Below are 19,100 nucleotides of genomic sequence, written 5' to 3'. Positions count from 1 at the left end.
TTTTATAGAATCAGGAAATATTTGCATAGCTTGCAAGTTATCATGGTTTCCTGTATTTGGATTTTTTTTTATGTTATCCTGAACTGCTTCTCTGAGAGAAAATGATTCCTTAGAGGGACAAAACAGGTTGTAGGCTGGTGGCCCTGAGTTCTTGGGTAATTTGCATTAAAAGGAGGTAGTGGTTCTGGGAGGCCTTGCTGAGCCCTGAGCTTGATTCACTTTCCTCTGGCCACCGGCCTGGGTGTGGAGACCTACCCGCACCTCTCCTTGCCCATTGCAGCCATTCCCACTATGCTCATAGCAGGTGGGCCAGTGGAGTTACATCAGATGATTTTAGAAGGATATAGACTTTTTAAAAGAAAGATGTTATTTGACAGCTGTTTGTTTCATGTAATTTAGAGAAAAGGTAAGCATATCAAATGAGTTAATGTAATAGTGTAAGATTCCCTTTGAAACAAGATTCATATGTAAAGACTTCAGTGGGCTCCCAACGTAGACATATGCACACCTGCCTTTGAGTTCCAACTGTATTTTTAAGTTTAAAGTGCACATAATTAATAAGTCAGTATTACCTAAAGGTGCATAATAAAGCCAGCCATTTCTTGCCTTGGCTTCTTTCTGCTGTGCATCCCTCTAACCCATATTTAACATTTCTAGTGGTTTCTTCTTGAAATTACCTCAATAATTCTCAACAATATGCCCCCATTGCTATTTTTGACTTAACCATTTTTCATAAGTCACAAGTAGCGCCTCTTGTTATGGTAGATAAGTGGTTCTCAAGCAGGGGAGATTTTGTCCCCCAGGGGTTGTGTCTGGAGATAGTTTTTGTTTGTCACAACTACTGGCATCTGGTTGTTGCAGCAAAAATGCTGGTGAACATCCTACAGTGCACACTCATGTCTGTAATGCTGACGTGCGGAAGTCCTGGGGTAGCTGAAGATCTAGTGCTTTCTTTAAACCCATTCCAACCTACACATATACTCAAATTACCACTTTAGTTAAGTCAATAATGAGTGTTTGCATTGTTATTTCATATATATTGCTAACTGTAGTAGCAGTGATTCTGATTACATTTCTCTCCTTGTATAGCTTTTACTTTTCCTGGAATTATTAATTGCCTTATTTTCAGTTGTGTCTTTTGCAATCCACATGCTGAAAATTCTTTCCCAGTCCTTTAACAAGTCAAAAACTTTTCTGGAGTCTTCCTTTTCACAACATACTTTACTTGTAAAACCCGCTGTCTTCTTGTTCCAAGCGGATTGCTCTACATTTGAGGCTTTTCCTGTCACCTTGAAGTTTCACTGTCACTGTTTACTAGGATATACTATTTCTTAGATTCTGTGGCTTTCTCTTTTATTTTTTTTCCCACTTATTTTACATATTCTTCAGTCATTTTCTAAAAAAGAATATGTTGGAGGTAAATGAGTTTTTACGTATATGGCAAAGTCTCTTCTTTGCTCTCGCACTTGATCACCTGCTTGTTTGGGTATAGAATCTAAACTGGAAATAATACTCAATTAATATTGAAGGTGTTCTGCTGGCCTCCAGGATTGCTTCTGAGAAGTCTGATGCTCTAACCCACTTTTCTTCCTTTTAAAAATCCCACCCATTTAAAAAAAAATCTTCATACCGGGAGCATTTAGGGACTTATCTTTCCCATTCGTCTTGTCAAATCTCATGATGCTCTTTGGTGTGGGTCTTTTTCCATCCACTTTGCAGAGCATGGATGAGATCCTTTAATCTAGAAAATTTTCTTGAATCTTCCTGACAATTTCCTTCTCCATATTTTCTCTTTCTGGAAATCTTATTCATAAAAGTTGCACCTCTTGGATTGATCTTTAAAACCTTTTCTTTTTCCTTTATGTTTTATGTCACTTTGAGAGAGTTCCTGCACTTTATCTTCCACCTATGCCACTTAAATTGTTTCATTTTGGCAGCTACTTTCGCATCAGCAAGATTTGTTCTTTATGGATGCTTTATAGCACCTTGTTCTTTTTCTGTTTGTAAGGTTTCTTTTGGTTGCCTGGGTCATCTCTCTTTCTTCTGGCATTTACCTTTATGTTCTTTGAGGTTTTTTAATGTAGTGAGTAATCCTTGCTGCAATGAGTTTGGAGCAAGGTCTGGACAGCTTGGTGGAAGCCAGTGGGCCTTGTTGTGAAGGGCTCACTCCATGTGATTGCAGGGAACAGAACATTTTGTGGTAGAAGCTCCTAATACCACTCTCTGGGGGGCTCTGCGCTTGGGTTACTGTCTGCTGATGTGGTATTTCCAGTCTTCAGCCTAGTTTGAAGGGGGTGGGGGGAAATGCCTGACTCCCTCCTTTATTCATGTGGGGCTGGAGCAGGGTCTCGTAGGCAGACTCCGTTAATTTGTTTCCAATTTGGTGCATCCCTGTTGTGAGCTCCACCTGCTGCCTCTGCCATTAACTCCAGGAAATAAACCTCCAGTCTCCTGTCTAGACATCTTCCCTGCACATCTCCTTTGCCCATCTTTCTAAATCTTATTAAAATCTAGCTTGAATTAAAGTTATACATGCATGTTCCGGCTTATCCTGTCAGACCGTGGGTCCTGAAAGGACTTAATCTTATTAATCTTTGAGTCTAACAACTGCCAGGAACTTTGTAGGTACTCAGAAAAAGTTTGCTGTATTGAAATAAATTGAATTTTAGTCATACAGACTGTTTTCCTGTTCTGATTTCCAGGCTGAAGCAGATGTACTCTTTATTCTTCCACCAGCCCAGGCTGCTTACCTTGAATGCTGGACACTTACAAGCTTTTTGGATGAAACCTAAGATAATTCAAGTTGTCATTTTATTCTGTAATTCTAAGTTTAAAAACATTTTTTTAACAAAAAAGGAGAGAAGCAAAAAGAACTTCTGATATGTTGATTGTTTATGACAACTTGAAGCTCTACTGAAATATGGGAATTTCTGTTGGTGGCAAGATGGGAATTCTCCATGGGTTTGTAACATGCAGCATCCTTGTTGACTTTTATATTGATTTTTATTGATTAAGTTGACCTATTTTAACACTTCTCGTGACATACTGGGCATCAGTCATGTTTACTTACTTATAGATATGTATGGAGCAAGCGCGATGTTGACTTGTAGCCTCCATTCTGTGCCAGTGGTATGTCATACTTATGCAAAGAGGGGTAATTGGCACAATTTCTTTTGGCATATTCAGGAACTTGGAATTTAATGCAAAGAGTCATGAAAGCTTTGTGTCAGGGTGTGCACATATTTTTGCATTGGTCTACCCTGGGAAATTTGGTTGAAGGGAAAGAAAACTGTCAGGCTCTGAAGACCATGCTCTAAGTGTCTGCTTTTGTCAGTCAGCCCTTGGGGCTGTGAACTGGATGATGAGAGCATATCTCCTGACTTTCTCTGTGTCTTAGGCATAGAAGAAGGTGAATGAGGCAGAAAAACTACCTTACAAGCTGTTCTTTTGTGACAGAAGATCATATGCTTCTTCCTACAGTTTAGAAATGACCCATCATACCTGAAAACCATGGGTTCAGAAGATACATTGATCAGACCCACCCTTTGAAAGACCTGCTCAGGAATTTCCCACTTCGTGTCCTGAGACCAGGGACCCAGGTGCCCAGAGCAGAGCTTGGTGGTAAGTTGTCCTCTCTTCTTTCTGAGGCCCCGTCACCTGGCCAGTCAGGGGCTCTCTCCATCTCTTCATTGTTTAATGGTCTGTTCGAGACATGCTCATCCATGCCAGCTGTTCATCAGGTGGTTGGGTTGGGCAGGATGGTAACAAAGCAAACTTCCGTAGTCACCGGGTGGGGGCAGGGCAAAGGCCCCGAGGCAAGAAAGAGCTTGATGGGTGAGATGTGGTTGCCCAGACACAGATGGAGAGAGGTGGATATGGGTGGTTCATTGGAGACCTTATAGGTCGTGTTAGGATATTGATTTTAAATCTCAAGAGAATGGCCAGCCAGTAGTGACAGATTTCAGGTGAGAGTGATATGATCAAATTTGCCTCCTACACAGATCACACCAAATTCAAGTGTGGTAGCAAAGACTGGAGGCCACCACATGGTCCAGATGGGCAGCAGTGTTGTCCTGGACCATGGTGTTAGTGGAAGTGAAAGGCATTGGAGAGAATCTAGATGTGCGGTCACGTGGTATGAGAAGGGGTAGGAAGGGGTGATCAGCGTGACTTCAGACTTTTGGCAAGGACCACATAGCTGGTGGGATGGGGGGTGCCATTGCCTAAGATAGAAAGATTGAAGGAGAATCAGATATGTAGGGAAGATTCAGATTCAGTTTTACACTGAAACTCTGTTTTGAGGTTGAGTTATACCTAAGCACAGGGGAAATCAACAGTTAGATGCCCAGGCCCATAGACAGGAGAGAAGTCTGGGCTGTCTTGCTCATTCTTTTTTTTTTTAATGAAATGTTGGTTTGAGGGTTCCTCTGCAGAAGCGTGATCTGCAAACAAAACAGTGATTCACTCCACATGGCCGTGAGACGATTTTAGGTGGTAAAAGAAGTAGCTGATTCTTTCTGCCAAAAGTTGTCACGTAGCAAGTGGCTGGCCAGGCGCTGGTCGCTATGGTTGTTACGCAAAAATTTTGAGCATGAAGCAGATGGTGAACCAGCTGAACTTTTGGTGCCCCTGCCTGGCGTGGCATTGGGGACTGCTCCTGGTAGAACAAAATGGGCTTAGATCTCACATTCCAGTAAACACGATGGTGGTCACCATGGTGGTGGAGGACATGGCGGTCATGGTGGTGGTGGCGGTGGAAACTGTGATGATCATGGTGGCTTGGTAACAGTGGTGGTAGGAATGGACCCAGCCAGCATGTGCTCAGTAGACTTAAGTTCACACCTAATTCTCTGGTTTCTATTTTATGTTCATTTTCCCTGGAAGGAGGCAGAAAGGGGCCTTATGTGAAACTCAGCTGTTTTGGATATAGGATATGCACTTGGTTACCATTTTTCTCCCATCACTAGAGAGCCAAAAATGATCATCATTTAATTAGTAAAGGCAGGGTCCTTGGAGGTGGGGGGATGCCTGGAAAATATTCGAAAACACTGTCTTTCATTGTTACCATAAAAGTATCAGTTTCTTTAAGGGATATCATTCATAACAAGAGACATATATCTGCACGCCTGCAACAGGCAGACTGTGTCCTTAGGAACACTTTCAAAAGGGGCATGTCTCAGCTGAGCGCTGCGGATTATGATTTTTGTGTACTTTTCTCAAGTTCATTTATTCTATATGGCCTGGAGACTGAGAAGTTACTCTGTTCTCTTGGGGTATAGGCAGTTTATTCCAAGAGCTTATTCATTTTAATATTTTTCATTTTGGTCGTCGTGGGGTTGAAAGGTGCAGAGAGGAGTGATGTGCATGTGTGTGGATCTTTCCTATATTTGGAATGGGCTGATCTGGTTTTTTTTGATAGATTGTTGGCTGCCCGGAATTGCAGATGCATCATTAAGTTATTGCATTTAAATTTAGCTCTGTTCTCACTTTGGAAGGGAATGGAATGTCTGAATTACTTCACCACGAGGGGAAAGCAATTAGCACATGGCTCTCATGACTTATCAAAATAGGTCTGGCCAGTGAGTCTCAGAGGGGCTGCACGTTTGACTCGGGGTGGGGAGGCTCCCTGAGAATCCTTCCAGCCGGAGGGAGGTAAAATTGCAGCAAACACACCTTGATGTCCAGTAAGGTTTACACTCTCCGAGGGCAACATTTTATGTGCAAATCTGTAATGATCTTTATTCTCAATACAATCTACCCATTCCTTCAAATGGGCCAGGCATGGTATTCTTCACATACACGTGTATGTGTGTGCCTACATACACAGTCTAACAGCCTGACCTGGTATATGTAGGTGCTCAGTAAATATTTGTTGAAACCAGGAATCACAGGGAGAAAATGGGCTCATGCCATCTGTTCTTTATTCTCCCTGAGGTGAGTGGCATTGTCCTGCCTCCTGGGTTGGCAGATAAGACTGTTTGCTCAAAGCTGTGAGCCCTTGGAGCAGAGATTATGTCCAAGCCGTAAGTAGGGTCAGAGAGAGAGGGATTTTAGCTTCTCTGCCTCTGAAGGGAATTTTGTCAGGACAGTGTCAGGACAGGCTGACAGGCTGTGACTCAGCCTGGTGAAGGCATTGCCTAAATTCATTGACCAACCCAGGATTGCCAGAGTTTTATACAGGTAACAAAATAGACAAAAGCAATCAACAAAACCCAGATGCAATCATATGTTTACTAGAAAAACATAGAATTATGTATCAGAAAACATTATAACTATGACATTAACCAATGGTTTCATGGTGGCAATATAAAGTTTCCCTTTTCAGTATCTTTATCTCCATGAAACATGTATGCCCATTTAAGGAAAAAGTTAACAATTGGCACACAGATGACGAACTCGAGGTGTCCGGGGCAAGCCAGCCACTGACAGCCTCAGGGTGCATCTCCGTGAGCTCAGTGGTTCCTGAGCTCCAGAACCAAACCTGCAGGATGAGCCAACAGCTCCGCCCCACGGTTCCCGACCCAGTTCTTGGGGGGCCTTGAGACTGGCTGCCTCACATAATGTTGTTTGTGGGGCGACATCTATTTAAAATGGCTCTTAACTTTGTTACTCTTTGTGTACTATTAAAGCAATTATGTATTTTACTCCATTTTGTTGCCATTTATTTTTTAAGTGGACAAGTCAAACTGGAAGGGCTCTGTTGATGCTGATGTCTTAGTGCCAGTTACAGCTGGATGGTCGGTAGCGCGTGTGGTGCTGGTGCGTGCGGTGCACCGCGGGGCCGGGTGCACTGACCACCCTGTTTGCCTGCAAGGGTGACAGAAAGCCAGAGCTGGTGCAGCTGTGCCCACAGTGGCTTCCGCCACTGCGGTACAAGCCACATCTCAGCGGCACATGTGCGTCCTGAGAGTGTATGTTTCACTCTGGTCCCTTGGCAAACCCAGATGCTGGGATGTTGGGGACTTGATCCTCTTTTCCTGCAGAATTCATATATATATTTATTAAACATTTTTTCCTAGTTTCCCTCCAGAATGCTTATTCGTGCGCCATATGCTTAGGTGACCTGTGTGCCCTGTCCACCCTCTCTCCCCGGATAACCAGGAGCAGACGCCTACATGCCCACAGCGAGGCCATTTTGGGTTTTGATGGTTTATTAAAAATGGGAATTTGATATATATATATATATATATGTGTGTGTGTGTGTGTGTGTGTGTGTGTGTGTATATATATATATATATATATATATATATATATATATATATATATAAATGTGCTTCTGTAACTTGTTTTACTCACTGGTAAGTGTGTCATGAACATTTTTTATGTCTCTCTCTCTGAGTATCAAGTTCATCATATTGAATTGCTTTATGGTAGTCCAATGCATGGGTACACCACAATTAAAAATGTTTTCCCCAGATTTGTTGAGATATCATGGCATATAATCTTGTGATATACCACAGTTTTATTCAATCATTGTATTAAAAGACACTCAAATAGTTCCTTTTTTTTGCTTCTAGGGCTGTGATAAATACCCTATGCATATACTCTTGTAAATTTTATTTTATGGGCCACTTCTAGGAATTCCTAGGTTGAAATATATGTGTATATTCTTTTAAATCATGCCCCTGACAGATCGCTCTCTGAACGGACCCTAGGACTCAGCCTTCCTACCAGCTGCCTGCGGAGGTTCCTGCTCCTCGTGTGTGGCCAGCCCTGGGCGTCTCTCTCGCGCCCTGGAAAGCAGCTGTGTGGAGCGGTGTGCGGTTGGGCTGTGCACAGAGCCCTGCATTGCTCCCTTCCTTAAGGGGCCTGTGGCTGCCGCCTTGTCCAGGCCTGCTGGTAGGCTGGCCCTTGGCAGGCATCTGGGGTCTTGGATTTGGTGAAGGTCCCCACCATTTCATAAGTGTGGCTTATGGGGCCACACTTATGGGGCCTGTGGCTGCCGCCTTGTCCAGGCCTGCTGGTAGGCTGGCCCTTGGCAGGCATCTGGGGTCTTGGATTTGGTGAAGGTCCCCACCATTTCATAAGTGTGAAGTGGGGCTCACTTGTCCAGACTCTGGTTATGCGGAACAACTGCTCTCCTTTGGGGAACCAGGGATTTTGGAGGTGCCAGGCAGAGGGTGCCTATGGGACCTGCCCCAGGAGGTACCTGGGGTGCTGAGTCTGTACTTGTCATGCTGCAGGAATTAAGTTTGTCCTGCGTGCCTGCCCTGGAGGGGCTCTGGAAGCTTGACCCTGTCCTCCTCAGGCTTTGCCCCTGTGTCTTCTCCCTTTCTGTAATAAATCAGTCATGAACACGACTATATGCAGAGGTCTGTGGTCCCTGCCAGCAACTCTTTGCACCCCAGGGCAGTCCCGGGGACCCCCCCCCATAAGGCTGCTTTTCATTTGTCAAGAAGTCAGGTCAAACCATTTCTGGATTGGGGATTTGTACGTAGAAGAGCTGCTGGCAAACTGTGACTGTCCCTTTCCTGTGGAAGGTGAGGCTGATGGTGCCAGCAGGTGATGGCCAGTCCTCAGATCTGGGCAGAGCACAGGTCATCCTGAGCAGGTGCTCTACTGGAGGCCTCTTCTGTGGCGCAGGGATATGACTGTGTGCTGTGCCAGATACACAGTATGGCATGCCCTGGCACCCACTGCCAGTCCATCTCTGGAAGACTCAGTGTGCATCTGGATTGCTGCAGTTCCCCTGGCCTCTTTTGGGCAGGGACACATGGCTCTCTGACGTCTCCAGGGGATGGCTTCTTAGAGGATGTGCTGGGTCTGTCTCAGGCATCACAAGGGCAGCCAGTCATAGCTGTCCCCAAGCCCCTACTTCAAGGAGCCTCCCTCCCATTGGGAGTCATCCCTGTATGACAGATGTCTTCAACCAGAGCTTTTAGGGAGCTCCTTAACAGGCAGTGGGTGGACTTGCATTCTGTGTCCTGCTTGCTGAAGTGAGCTTTTTAAAAAGTGCAATTAACAGCATTTCAAGCAAGAGTACAAGACTTTCTACCATGTGTGCCAGTGCTGGGATAGAGCCCTTGGGAGGGAGCAATCCGATTTCAGCCACAGCCTGCAGTGCCTGGCTCCCCTCCCAGAGATACTTGCCCAGTAAGAATCTAGGCTAGGGGGCCTCTTCATCCATGCCCCAGTGGGACCTGCCACACCAAGTGGTCTCTTTGACCCTGCAGTGCTGAAACTTCCCCTAACATCTAGAGACACCAGTGTAGCCAGGAGACTGCTTGCAAATGGCTTGATGGGTTGACTGCGTGGTCTAGGTGGGGCTGGTTCACAGGGAATGGTGTATAAATGGTGCCCACAGCTGTGTGGCATTGTTTCTGCCAACACCCATCCTCTCCTAGGAGCACCCTGGCCCAGCTACTGGCCCACTGTTTCCCCTGCCATGTGTAGTTTTGTTCAATTATTAGTGTAGGTACTTTGCCCATTCACTGAAGACCCTAGAGCTTTCTGGAGGCTCCTTCTGCCAATTGGGGTTCTCCTGGAATTCTGACTCTTGGTTGAATGAAGCGGGGACAAAGTCGAGGGCTGGTGCACGCTCATTTTGACAAGTTCCTATGCTGGGGTAGGAGCTCCTTGTCTGAGACTGCCTGAGCCAGGGTCCCAGACTTTCTGCCCTGCAAGTTCCCACTGCCCAAGTCTGGTCACAGGTCAGAGAAGAGCACAGAAAAGGAGCCAAACTTAAACCTGGCTGAGCAACGGGTTTCCTGGTTCCCTGCACCAACTCTGCCCTGCATCCCTGCATGCCCTGCGTGGGAGCCCTTTGTGTTCAACTCACTCTCTGGCTGAGTTGAGAAGCCATCGCCTATTAAGATGACATAGGAGGTGTGTTTTCTCCCTCTCAGAGGAGCTCAGGGAAGGATGAAAGCATCCAGAAAAAACTCAGTGCTCAGGCCGTGTGTGAAAAACACGGTCCTGCATGTGGGGATGTTGCAGAAGGCCCATGAAGTGTGCAGCACTCAGGAAGTGGCAGTGAGCTTGCACGGCGTGTGGCAGATTTGGGGAAACCTACGAGACAGAGGCGGCCATGATCAGCCTGTTAACTTGTGACACGAGCGCGCACAGTCCTCCAGGCGCTTTCTCCCTCCAGGGGGAACGTCGTCAAACACTCATTGAGAGTTTTTCTGATACCCAGGCCCGTGCTCTGCATGTGCTTACACAGGATTTAAACTGTGTCTACACATGAAAATTAAACTGGAATAAGAAGCACTTTGAACAACGTAGGCTGGTGAGTCAGGACAAGCTGTGTTTACATCAAGGAATCTGTTGTCACCGTTAGTTGGACTATTTCTGTAGCCTGGAAACATTTCATTTTATTTATTTTTGACTCCGCTTAAACAAGAGCCTCCTCCAGCACCAGGACAAAGGTCTGGCCCGGCTGTGATGTGAAAATGAGAAGAAGGGTCTAGAATACCTCAAGTTCACAGTCTACATACAGCTTGCTCTGAAAACATACACTCACGAGGTCCAAGACTTGCAGATGATGAGGGCCACCATCGCTCTCCCTATGAAGGCTACTCAGCTCCTCCCAGGCCTGGTGCCACCACAGCCGGTCTTGGATGCAGCTGGGAGGTGAGTGGGTGAATCGTGCAATGCTCCTGCATCTCTGCAAACTTGGTGCATCCTTCTGCGACTGATTCTGGGAATAATAGTGAGATGGTAGTATTCCCGGGAACACTATCCCGGGTCTCGGTGTGATTATTAATTGGGGAGATTTTTTTCTTTACAGAAGATAACAGCACCTGTGCAGCTCCTATCACACGGAAACCGGCCAATATTTTATTGTATTTGCTTCTAGTTACATTCATTGTTTATACTTTCAAAAAGTTACACATTGCCTTTTCCTTTTTAATTTTTTCTTATAAAAATTTCAAACATACTGAGAAATTGAAAGAATAGTATGATGAATCCTCATGTACACACCACTTAGACAAAATCATTTATAAAGTCTTACATTTGCTCGTCGGCCTATCGATCATATATCATCTACCTATTTATCTATCCTCTATCTGTATTGACCTATGTCTGCCTATTTACCTGTCGTCTGTGTTTTTCCTGAACTATTTCAGAGATACAGATATTGTGCCTATTCATTGCTTCATCCTGCATCATCTAAAAATAAGGTAGTTTCCCACATAACCATGATATCTTTATCATACCTATAAATTCATAGTAACTCCCAGATATCATATAAAATCCAGCCCATGTTCAAAATGTATCAGGTGCCCCAGGATATTTTTCAGACTTTATTGTTTCTGATGAACCAGGATCTGCTCAGGCTTCACATCTCAATTGGCCACCGTGTCTTTTTAGCCTCTTTTAGTTGAAAAACACCTTATCCCCCATGGCATTGATTTATTGAAGGAACCAGATCAATTGTACATACTGACCTTTAAAAATCAGTCAAACACTACAGAAAAAGCTAAGTACCCCTTAGTGTATAGACTCTACCCCAAAACCCACCTCAAACTCCAGAAGCATCCATTATATGACTAGGGTATTGTGTATCTTTCCAAATTTTAAAATATACTGTTATCATATATCAATACCCTATATGTCTATATCCATCTATCTCCTAGGAAAATATATGGTATTTCTTATGTGGATTTTTTCATAAATATATCACATGGGGCATATGATTTCCCTTCTGCTCTTCTCACTGTGCACGGTTGGTGATATGTGTCCGGGTTGATGACCTTGTCCATTTCCCTGTTGGGTTCCCCTTCCTGCCTGCCTGTCTCCTTGAGCATGTGTGTGAGTACAGATGAAATACTGGTGTTCTTTCCTCCATGGACCAATTTTTCACTCCTGCTGGCGCACGTGCTCCCCTGCCTGTCAGCACTGGGTGTGTCAGACTTGTACATGTTGCACATCTGATGGGGGCGACTTGAGTTTGCATAGCCTTCATTGCTAGTGAGGTTGAGCATAGTTTCAGGTGTTTATTAGTAATTTGTATCTTTTGCCCCTTTATTTCCCTTTGTACTGTGAGATCCATTGATATATTCTGAATATGAACCATGGTGTCACTTTTGGTTTTAAAATGCCAAGATAGACAACTGGAAATTGTGTTGCTTTGCTGAATAATGCCACCACTGAAACCCTCCCTGTGTAAATGAGAAATATGTCCTTCTCCTTTTTAGGGAGGTAAATTGCTCCTGACAAACTACTTTTAGGGTGAATTCCCAAATTCTCATAGATGAAACATATGTAATTGCCATAATTCCATTTTTGAGCTGCCAAAATAACACTTGTCCATTTGTGTGAAAAGAACACTGAGTCCTGTTAAAAATGGACATAAGTTCAACACTATTTATCAAAATATGATGCAGCAGAACAGTCCCTCACTAGCCCTTCTGTCTTGTGGCCATCTACGTCTGTTTGCTCAATTCTTTAATGGCTATTGCTTGCACACATTTCAGGCAATCATCGTGAAGTATATTTACTGCCCTAAGTAAAGAAGTTGGTGGCAGCCTGCCAGCTGTACGAGGGGTGGGGAGCTTCTAGCACCTTGGGAGGGGTCCAGGATGACAGACCCTGACCTCTACCACCCCAGGTGACTTGTCTGTGGGCACATGTGCACCATTCCACCCAGTGCTCGGAAATGCACAGGAACACCTCAGTATGGAAGAGGGACATCAAAGACACAGTCTCACAACACCGAAAGGTGTGTCTGGGATGTGGTCAACCCTACTCGTGATGCCAAATATATATATATCTTTGGACATTGGGGCTGAAATGAGTGAGATTAGGTTTTGGAGCAAGACGGACAAGAGAATCTTACTTCCTCATGAGCAAGATGGGAACAGTAGAAGACCTGTCCTGGGGCTGCTTGGAGGGTGATAGGGTGGGTTGGTATTTGGGATGTGCCAGAACAGTGAGACCTGTAAAAACATTCCTTAAATAAGGAAGGCAATCTCTGAGACCTTTCTTGTCTGAGGCTCCAGGGCAATAATTAAGAGCTGTCTCTTTGCCCCATCTCACGAGTGTCCCATTTGGCTAAAAGGGTCACTTCAAGCTTCCACAGGAGTAGTCCACACTCATATACTGAACATACAGTAGCTGCTCAATTAAATGTTTAACTTAAGAGTTAATGTGCTTCTCCAAATAGTGGCTCCCCTGAGAGGGTCAAGTTCTCCTGCCTTCCCCTTTGGGACTCGTGTTGATTGAGCACATCTCTGAAGAGGCAAATCAATAACTGTATCCCTTGTTGCATGTGCAGAGAACCCAGGATGAATTCAGAGTGACTTTGAAGATGAGCTTTCTGTGCGTGCTGGGGGACAATTGCATCACAGAGCTCATAAACCTCTCCCCAAACACCCAGGCCTCTAGCCTGGACTGAATTATGCTTGGAGCTCAGCACCGCTGTCAGGACAAAATTTAATTAAGGCGTCAAGCTGGAAGCCAGGCTGGACAGTAAATTAATTTTTAACCCATGGATGTAACTTGCTTTTCCGCATGATGGATGTGCCACAACCCAATGACCGCCAGTCCAACAAGAAACAAGAGATGATCTCATTTTCTGGGGAGTCTTCCTCTTTGCTCAGCCCGCCCACCTCCCCAGCCACAGTGTGCTGGCTCTAGCAGCTGTGGGGATCTGTGTGGTTAGTTCCACATGAAGTCAAGCTTCCTGCGGATCCAGACTAACTGTTTCGCCGTGATTTTAATGTTGCTGCTGGTTCTTCTAGTTGGCAATCACTTAATGCCTTAGCCTTGGTGACAGAGGCTTTAGCAAACAGAATGCCCAGACATGCCTGCCCACCCAGCCAGCATTCTGTGTACCTAACATGAGTTGAGCGTGAGAGCAAGAGACTGGGGCAGAGTTCTGGCAGGAACAAAGGGCATTCTCAGCTGGGAGTCTGAAGAGACTGTAAGGGGCTATTTATGGAGGTGTGGGCTTGCTTAGAGAACCTTAGGCACTGTCTGGTGACAGCTGGAGGCTATTAGCATCCCCAACCGGAAGGGGAAGAGGCAGCAATGTTACAGCCTGGTTGCTGCTGGAGCAGAGGAGAGGGCGTGTCTGCAGAAGCCGTCCTAGGATCACAGCGCAGGGGGCCTAAGGAGTAGCTGCTCTGAGCTGCCACTGTCCATCTGCTCCCCTCCTGCTGGTGCCTCCTAGGGCTGAATCCATCCAGATGCCAGAGGGTAAGAAAGCCAGAGCCCAGGAACCTGGGGGCTCAGTCATCCTAGTTTTCATCCAGTGTGAGTCTGAATAGTGGTTGTGAGCATGAGTTTTAGAACCCTGAAGCCTGGGTTTTAATCCCAGTCTTGCACTTAGGGCTGTGTGACCTTGGCAAGACTCTCTGAGCCAGGTGCCTCGCTTGTGACATGGGGGTGGGCTAACAGTGCCCCCACCGGATTTGGTGAGCCTTCCATGGGGGACATGCAAGTAATGCCCTTGGCATGGTGACTAGTGCATATAAGTGCACTAGTGCATCACCACAGTGGCTGGCATTATTGTCCTCTGCTTCTTTATGAACAGATTTTCATGTATCTGTTTCCTGCTGTTTCCTGCCTGCCTGCTTCCAGTCAGCTGAGGATGTAAAAGCTAAATCAGCAGGCTAGCTAGGGCTGTGTGCAAATGAAGAGTGGGTGGGTGTGAGCCCGAGGTCTGCAGCAGTCTTCTGGGAAGCTGGCTGCTCGAGGTCAGGGATGCTGTTTGGCAGCGTCAGCTTTGGTTACCTGGAGGTCTTTCTAGCCTACTTCTTGGCCAAGGCAGCATATTTGGGATGGGTAAAGCAGCTATGCAGCAGATTTTCAGAAAGGGGAGGTGTCATGGTATAAATATCAGATTTCTGTCTGTGTTGGTAAATGTCACTGCTTTCTACACAGTGCATGCCCCGTCCTTCCGCTCTGAAGCCTCTCGTGCACTTTTATTTACAGAACTCAAACCTCTCGGGGCCTCAGCCACCCACGTGTTGAAGGCATCTGCTGCCGTGTCCTGTCTTCTCTGGCTGCGAGGGTGTCGGCCCTCCTTGGTACCAGGGGGTGCTGAGTGTGGAGGCTGCTGTGCTCTCCTCCTTTGGAGTCTGAGGAGGAGCACCTGTCTCTGACACAGGCTCCTTGCCATTTCTGAAGCAGTTGCAGCTGTTAATCATGCAAGGCAATTGAAAGGTTTGTTAAAAGATGAAATTTCTTAGCCGAAGGATTTAGCCGAAGGATTGGGCAAGTTTGCTGTGAGAAGCTGCATGTGATGGTTGTGAGTTTGGGCTCTGGAGCTGAGCTTCCTGCTGTCAAGTCCAGGCTTTGATGGCAGCTTGGCTGCAAGCCTCTGGGCATGTTACTGAACCTTGTCTGTAAACCTCAGTGGTGCCTTTAAATGAGGTAGGCTCTGCAATGCACAGACAGGGCCAGTACTGGAAGAGTTAGTAAGAGAAAGGGACCATTTTAAATGGCGAGACCCTGCTCCTCAGGGAGGGTGGATCTTAAATGACTTCGCCACACACACAGGAAAGGCAACTGTAAGGGGATGGGACACTCATCAGCTTGGTTGTGGTGGTCACTTCATAATGTATACATGTGTCACAGTGTCTACTTGCACACCTTAAATGTATACAATATTCATTTGTCAAATGAATCTCCGTAAAGCTAACCAACAAAAGTGTCTTTAGGAGGTAACCCTGGGCCCATGCATTAGAACAGGTGGGCACTGGCCAGGTAGAGCGCAGTCAGGAAGAATATTCCAGGCAGAGATCCAGCCCAGAAAGTGCAGGTGAGCTCCTGGAGCCAGGGCCTGTGAAGGCGTCTGAGGTCCAGCCTAACAGATGTGGAGCCTGTGAGGGTGGATAGCCCCATTTGGGTTTGAAGTTCCCTCTGCTGCAGGATCCAAGCGTCAGGGGCAGAAGCCGCTGCTCCCTCTGCCTCCATGGTGTGCCTGAATCCCGCCTGTGCGTCTGCTCCTGGAGCCAAAGGGCCCTTGTCACACATAACTTGACAGGCCGCCCTCTCCAAGAGTGCCCGAGGTGCCTCATGCGGAGCCGAGGGCAGGAGGCAGAGGGGGATGTGAAACAGGAGAATTCTGTGGCTTTCTGCCTCCTGTCACAAACCCCGCCCCCCAACACTGAGAAGTGGAGGGAAATTTAGTTTCCAGATAATGCTTGTGGGCTGGACAGACACTGGTGGGTAAAGGAGCTTGCTCTGAGCCCACTGCCCAGGGAGTGGCACACTGTAACCAAGTCACCAGCATAACCAGTCCGGAGGCAGTAGTGGTGGCCCCTTGTTTCTCATGCACCCATTGGAGATGTTGTGGCATCCAACCACACAGCTCTTGGTCCCAGCCTGCATCCCCTGCAGATGCAGCATAGAAACCCTGCTGCCAGCTTCTGCCCCAGTCTCTGCCCCGGGCCCCTGGACCCTGCTAAGCAGCTGCAGAGCAGCTGAGAAATGCTGGGACTCAACACCTCCGTGGCGTTGCCAAATACCCTACCCAGTACCCAGTTCAGTTTGATTTCAGAACAACAAATGATTTTTAGGGTATCTATAGTGGTTGCTTCCTAAGATGTATGTCCGCACTCTAATCCCTAGAACCTGTGAATGTGCACTTGTTTGGAAAAAAGGGCCTTCGCAGAGGTAATGAAGGATGGACCTTGAGATGAGATCGTCCTGGAATATCTGGGTGGCCTTACAGGAGACAAAACAGGCATGTGACTACAGGCAGGGACTGGAGTGCCAACAACCCCCGGAGGCTGGAAGAGGGGAGGAACAACGCCCCCCTGCGGCCTCTGAAGGGAGCGCAGACCTGCTGACACCTTGATGCCGGACTTCTGGTCTCTAAAACTGTGAAAGAATAAGTTTCTGCTCTTTTTAAAAGTCAAGTTAGTGGTAATTTGTTATGGTAGCTCCAGTCTTTCTCAGAGAAGTGATCTTAATCTTGTGATAGAGGATTTTTATTCTCACATGTCCTCAAAAACAGTTTGGCCATGGGAGCTCTGATGCTCTCTTTTCTCCCCTTGTCAGCACTCTAGGAGAGTTGGCAGACTTCGGACAGAATCCACCCCACTGCCTGCTTTTGTAAATAAGTTTTATTGAGACACAGCCATGCCCATTCACTTAGTATCACCCACAGCTGCATTTGCTCTACAAGCAGGGCTGAGTAGTTGTGACACAGTCAGTCTAGCTTGCAAGATCTAAAAAGGAGTATTATCTGGCTCTTACAGAAGTTTGCTGGTTGTATCGTACATGCAGACTAGACTCCCTGATTCTGCTAATGCATGCTCTGTTCCCAGGAGAATCCACAAGAATCAATCTGTGGGTGGCTGTGTTCTATTAACATGCTAATTTTTAGCTTAACATGCTAAGTTTCTGGTTCTGTACTCAGGACCCAGGAAAATTAGACCTAATCAGTTTCTTTGGTAGTGGAGCAAGCTAAGCCAATGACTAGGGCCTGAAGCTGTGTATCCTGAGAGCTGAACTTTTCTTTTGCTTGAGAAATGTACTGCTGTTTGCTACTGTGGAACCTGCAGTCTGCACTGGATTTCCACTGATCCACACTGGCACCAGGTGGTGAACTGTCACCCTGCCTAAGCTTCATGTGCAACCTGGCCCAGCACAACACCTCAGCTGGGTGAGGGTTGTTTGGCTAGTAAAATGGAAGGTGGAGAGTGTTTGCAGTTCCAGCTGCTTCTGAATGATGTTTAACAATTACATTGCTTAAAAAGTATGAAAGACAAACTGGCAGGTGAAGTTCTCTGGCTGTTCCTGGCAAGAGGTGGTTTCTACAGGGAACCAGTGTTGTGTTTTGGAGAAATATAAGGACCTCTGCTGGCAAACTTGGGGCAGCTGTAAACATTTGCTTTTCCAAACCTGGTCTGTAATCCTTTAGCTACAAGTGACGCCGAGGTTCTTGTTCACTGAACCGAAGAATGAACTTCGTGAACAGTCAAGGTAGGAGGGCAAGACAGAGGCTTTTATTTAGAGAGAAAGCGAAAAGACAGAGCTCCTGGCTCAAGCCAGGAGGGGGTAAGAGAGTCCCAGGTTGGTGCTTTGTCTAGGGGATTTATAGGCAGTTGAGAGACAAAGGGCTCGGGATGCTAAGTGGCCTCAAATACCTTCGAGGAAACACTAAGTTTCTTTATTAGTCTTCCTGGTTATTTACAAGAATTTTACTGCTCTGGTTTCCTCCCAGGATATCAGCTTCCTGGTCTGGGAGCTTATCACTCAAGGCTGCCTGCTTTGCTCCCAAGGTGGGCTGAGTTATTGCCTTACTTTTTAACTAATTGGGTTTCAAGGTGGAATCCTTCCTGTGTTTTACTATGTTGTTTGGGGCTTGCTTGCTACATTGCCCAAGTTGCAACAAATCATTTGTTTAGGGCTGGAGGAAGAAAAGCAGCACTTGGGTAAAGTGAGAAAAATAAACTGGGCTCCCCAGCAGGCCAATGCAAATCTCACAATGGTTATCTTGCTTTGTCTTTTTCTAGAGGCCCTCACCCTGCTCTGTCTAAGCCCATGGTCCCTGTCTCACAAGGTTTTCAACTTTGGGGACAATACTGATTTGAAATGGCAACAGTTTCAAAATGCTTGCTTGCTTTGGATGAGCAGGGGCTGCAGGAAGCCCTGGTACTAGCAGACTGGAAGTCTTAATAGCCTTTGCTGGACTGATTTTCCTGGCAGGGGGAGGGTGTGGGTGTGCCCCTGTTGCTCTGGGGCGGGTGCCTCTCACTGGGAGCCCATCAGCTGGTCTCCGGGGAAGATGGTGGCTAATTAGGAACAATCATGCAGGATGTTAGTCAGGCAACTCAGGCTTCAACCAGGTGGTGGGAGGACGTTCTGCACACCAGTCTGTGTGCTGGGTATGCAGGGACATGCAGAGGGCTGGGGTTGTGCGGTTCACTTTATTATTCAGCGGTGTCTCCCTTTGTCCATTGGGGCAGAGATTGCCTTCCTGGTGTGGAAGCTTCCACATGAAAAATCTCTCCATGAGTTTGTTGTGGGATGTAAGCGATGCTTGTAGGCTTGAATGGCCATGTCAAGCTCCAGCCCTGGAAGGGTTGATGTGAGAAGGGCGGGTGCTATAGGTATGCCAGCGCCCAGGGCATCGAGACATTGTGCCAGCACCCTGCCCTGAAGATTGAGATGGCCGCCCCCCTCCCAGGCAGCCCCCTGCA

At 46.5% G+C, this 19,100-nt stretch overlaps 1 protein-coding gene across 3 annotated transcripts in view; it reads left to right on the top strand.

The window, feature by feature from the left end:
• Nucleotides 1-19,100, top strand: part of RIMBP2 (RIMS binding protein 2) — a 174,492-nt gene that overhangs the window by 36,795 nt on the left and 118,597 nt on the right. For 2 of the 3 annotated variants that reach the window (XM_073223952.1, XM_073223951.1), the window contains exon 2: nucleotides 3,481-3,621. The exons of the other annotated variant lie outside the window; for it this stretch is intronic. The gene's annotated coding sequence lies outside the window, so the exon portion shown is untranslated. The remainder of the gene's footprint in view (nucleotides 1-3,480; nucleotides 3,622-19,100) is intronic. 3 annotated transcript variants of the gene reach the window in all.

The sequence above is a fragment of the Manis javanica genome, chromosome 15 (assembly GCF_040802235.1).
Source record: "Manis javanica isolate MJ-LG chromosome 15, MJ_LKY, whole genome shotgun sequence".
Taxonomy (NCBI): domain Eukaryota; kingdom Metazoa; phylum Chordata; class Mammalia; order Pholidota; family Manidae; genus Manis; species Manis javanica.
This window is presented reverse-complemented; position numbering and strand designations above follow the sequence as displayed.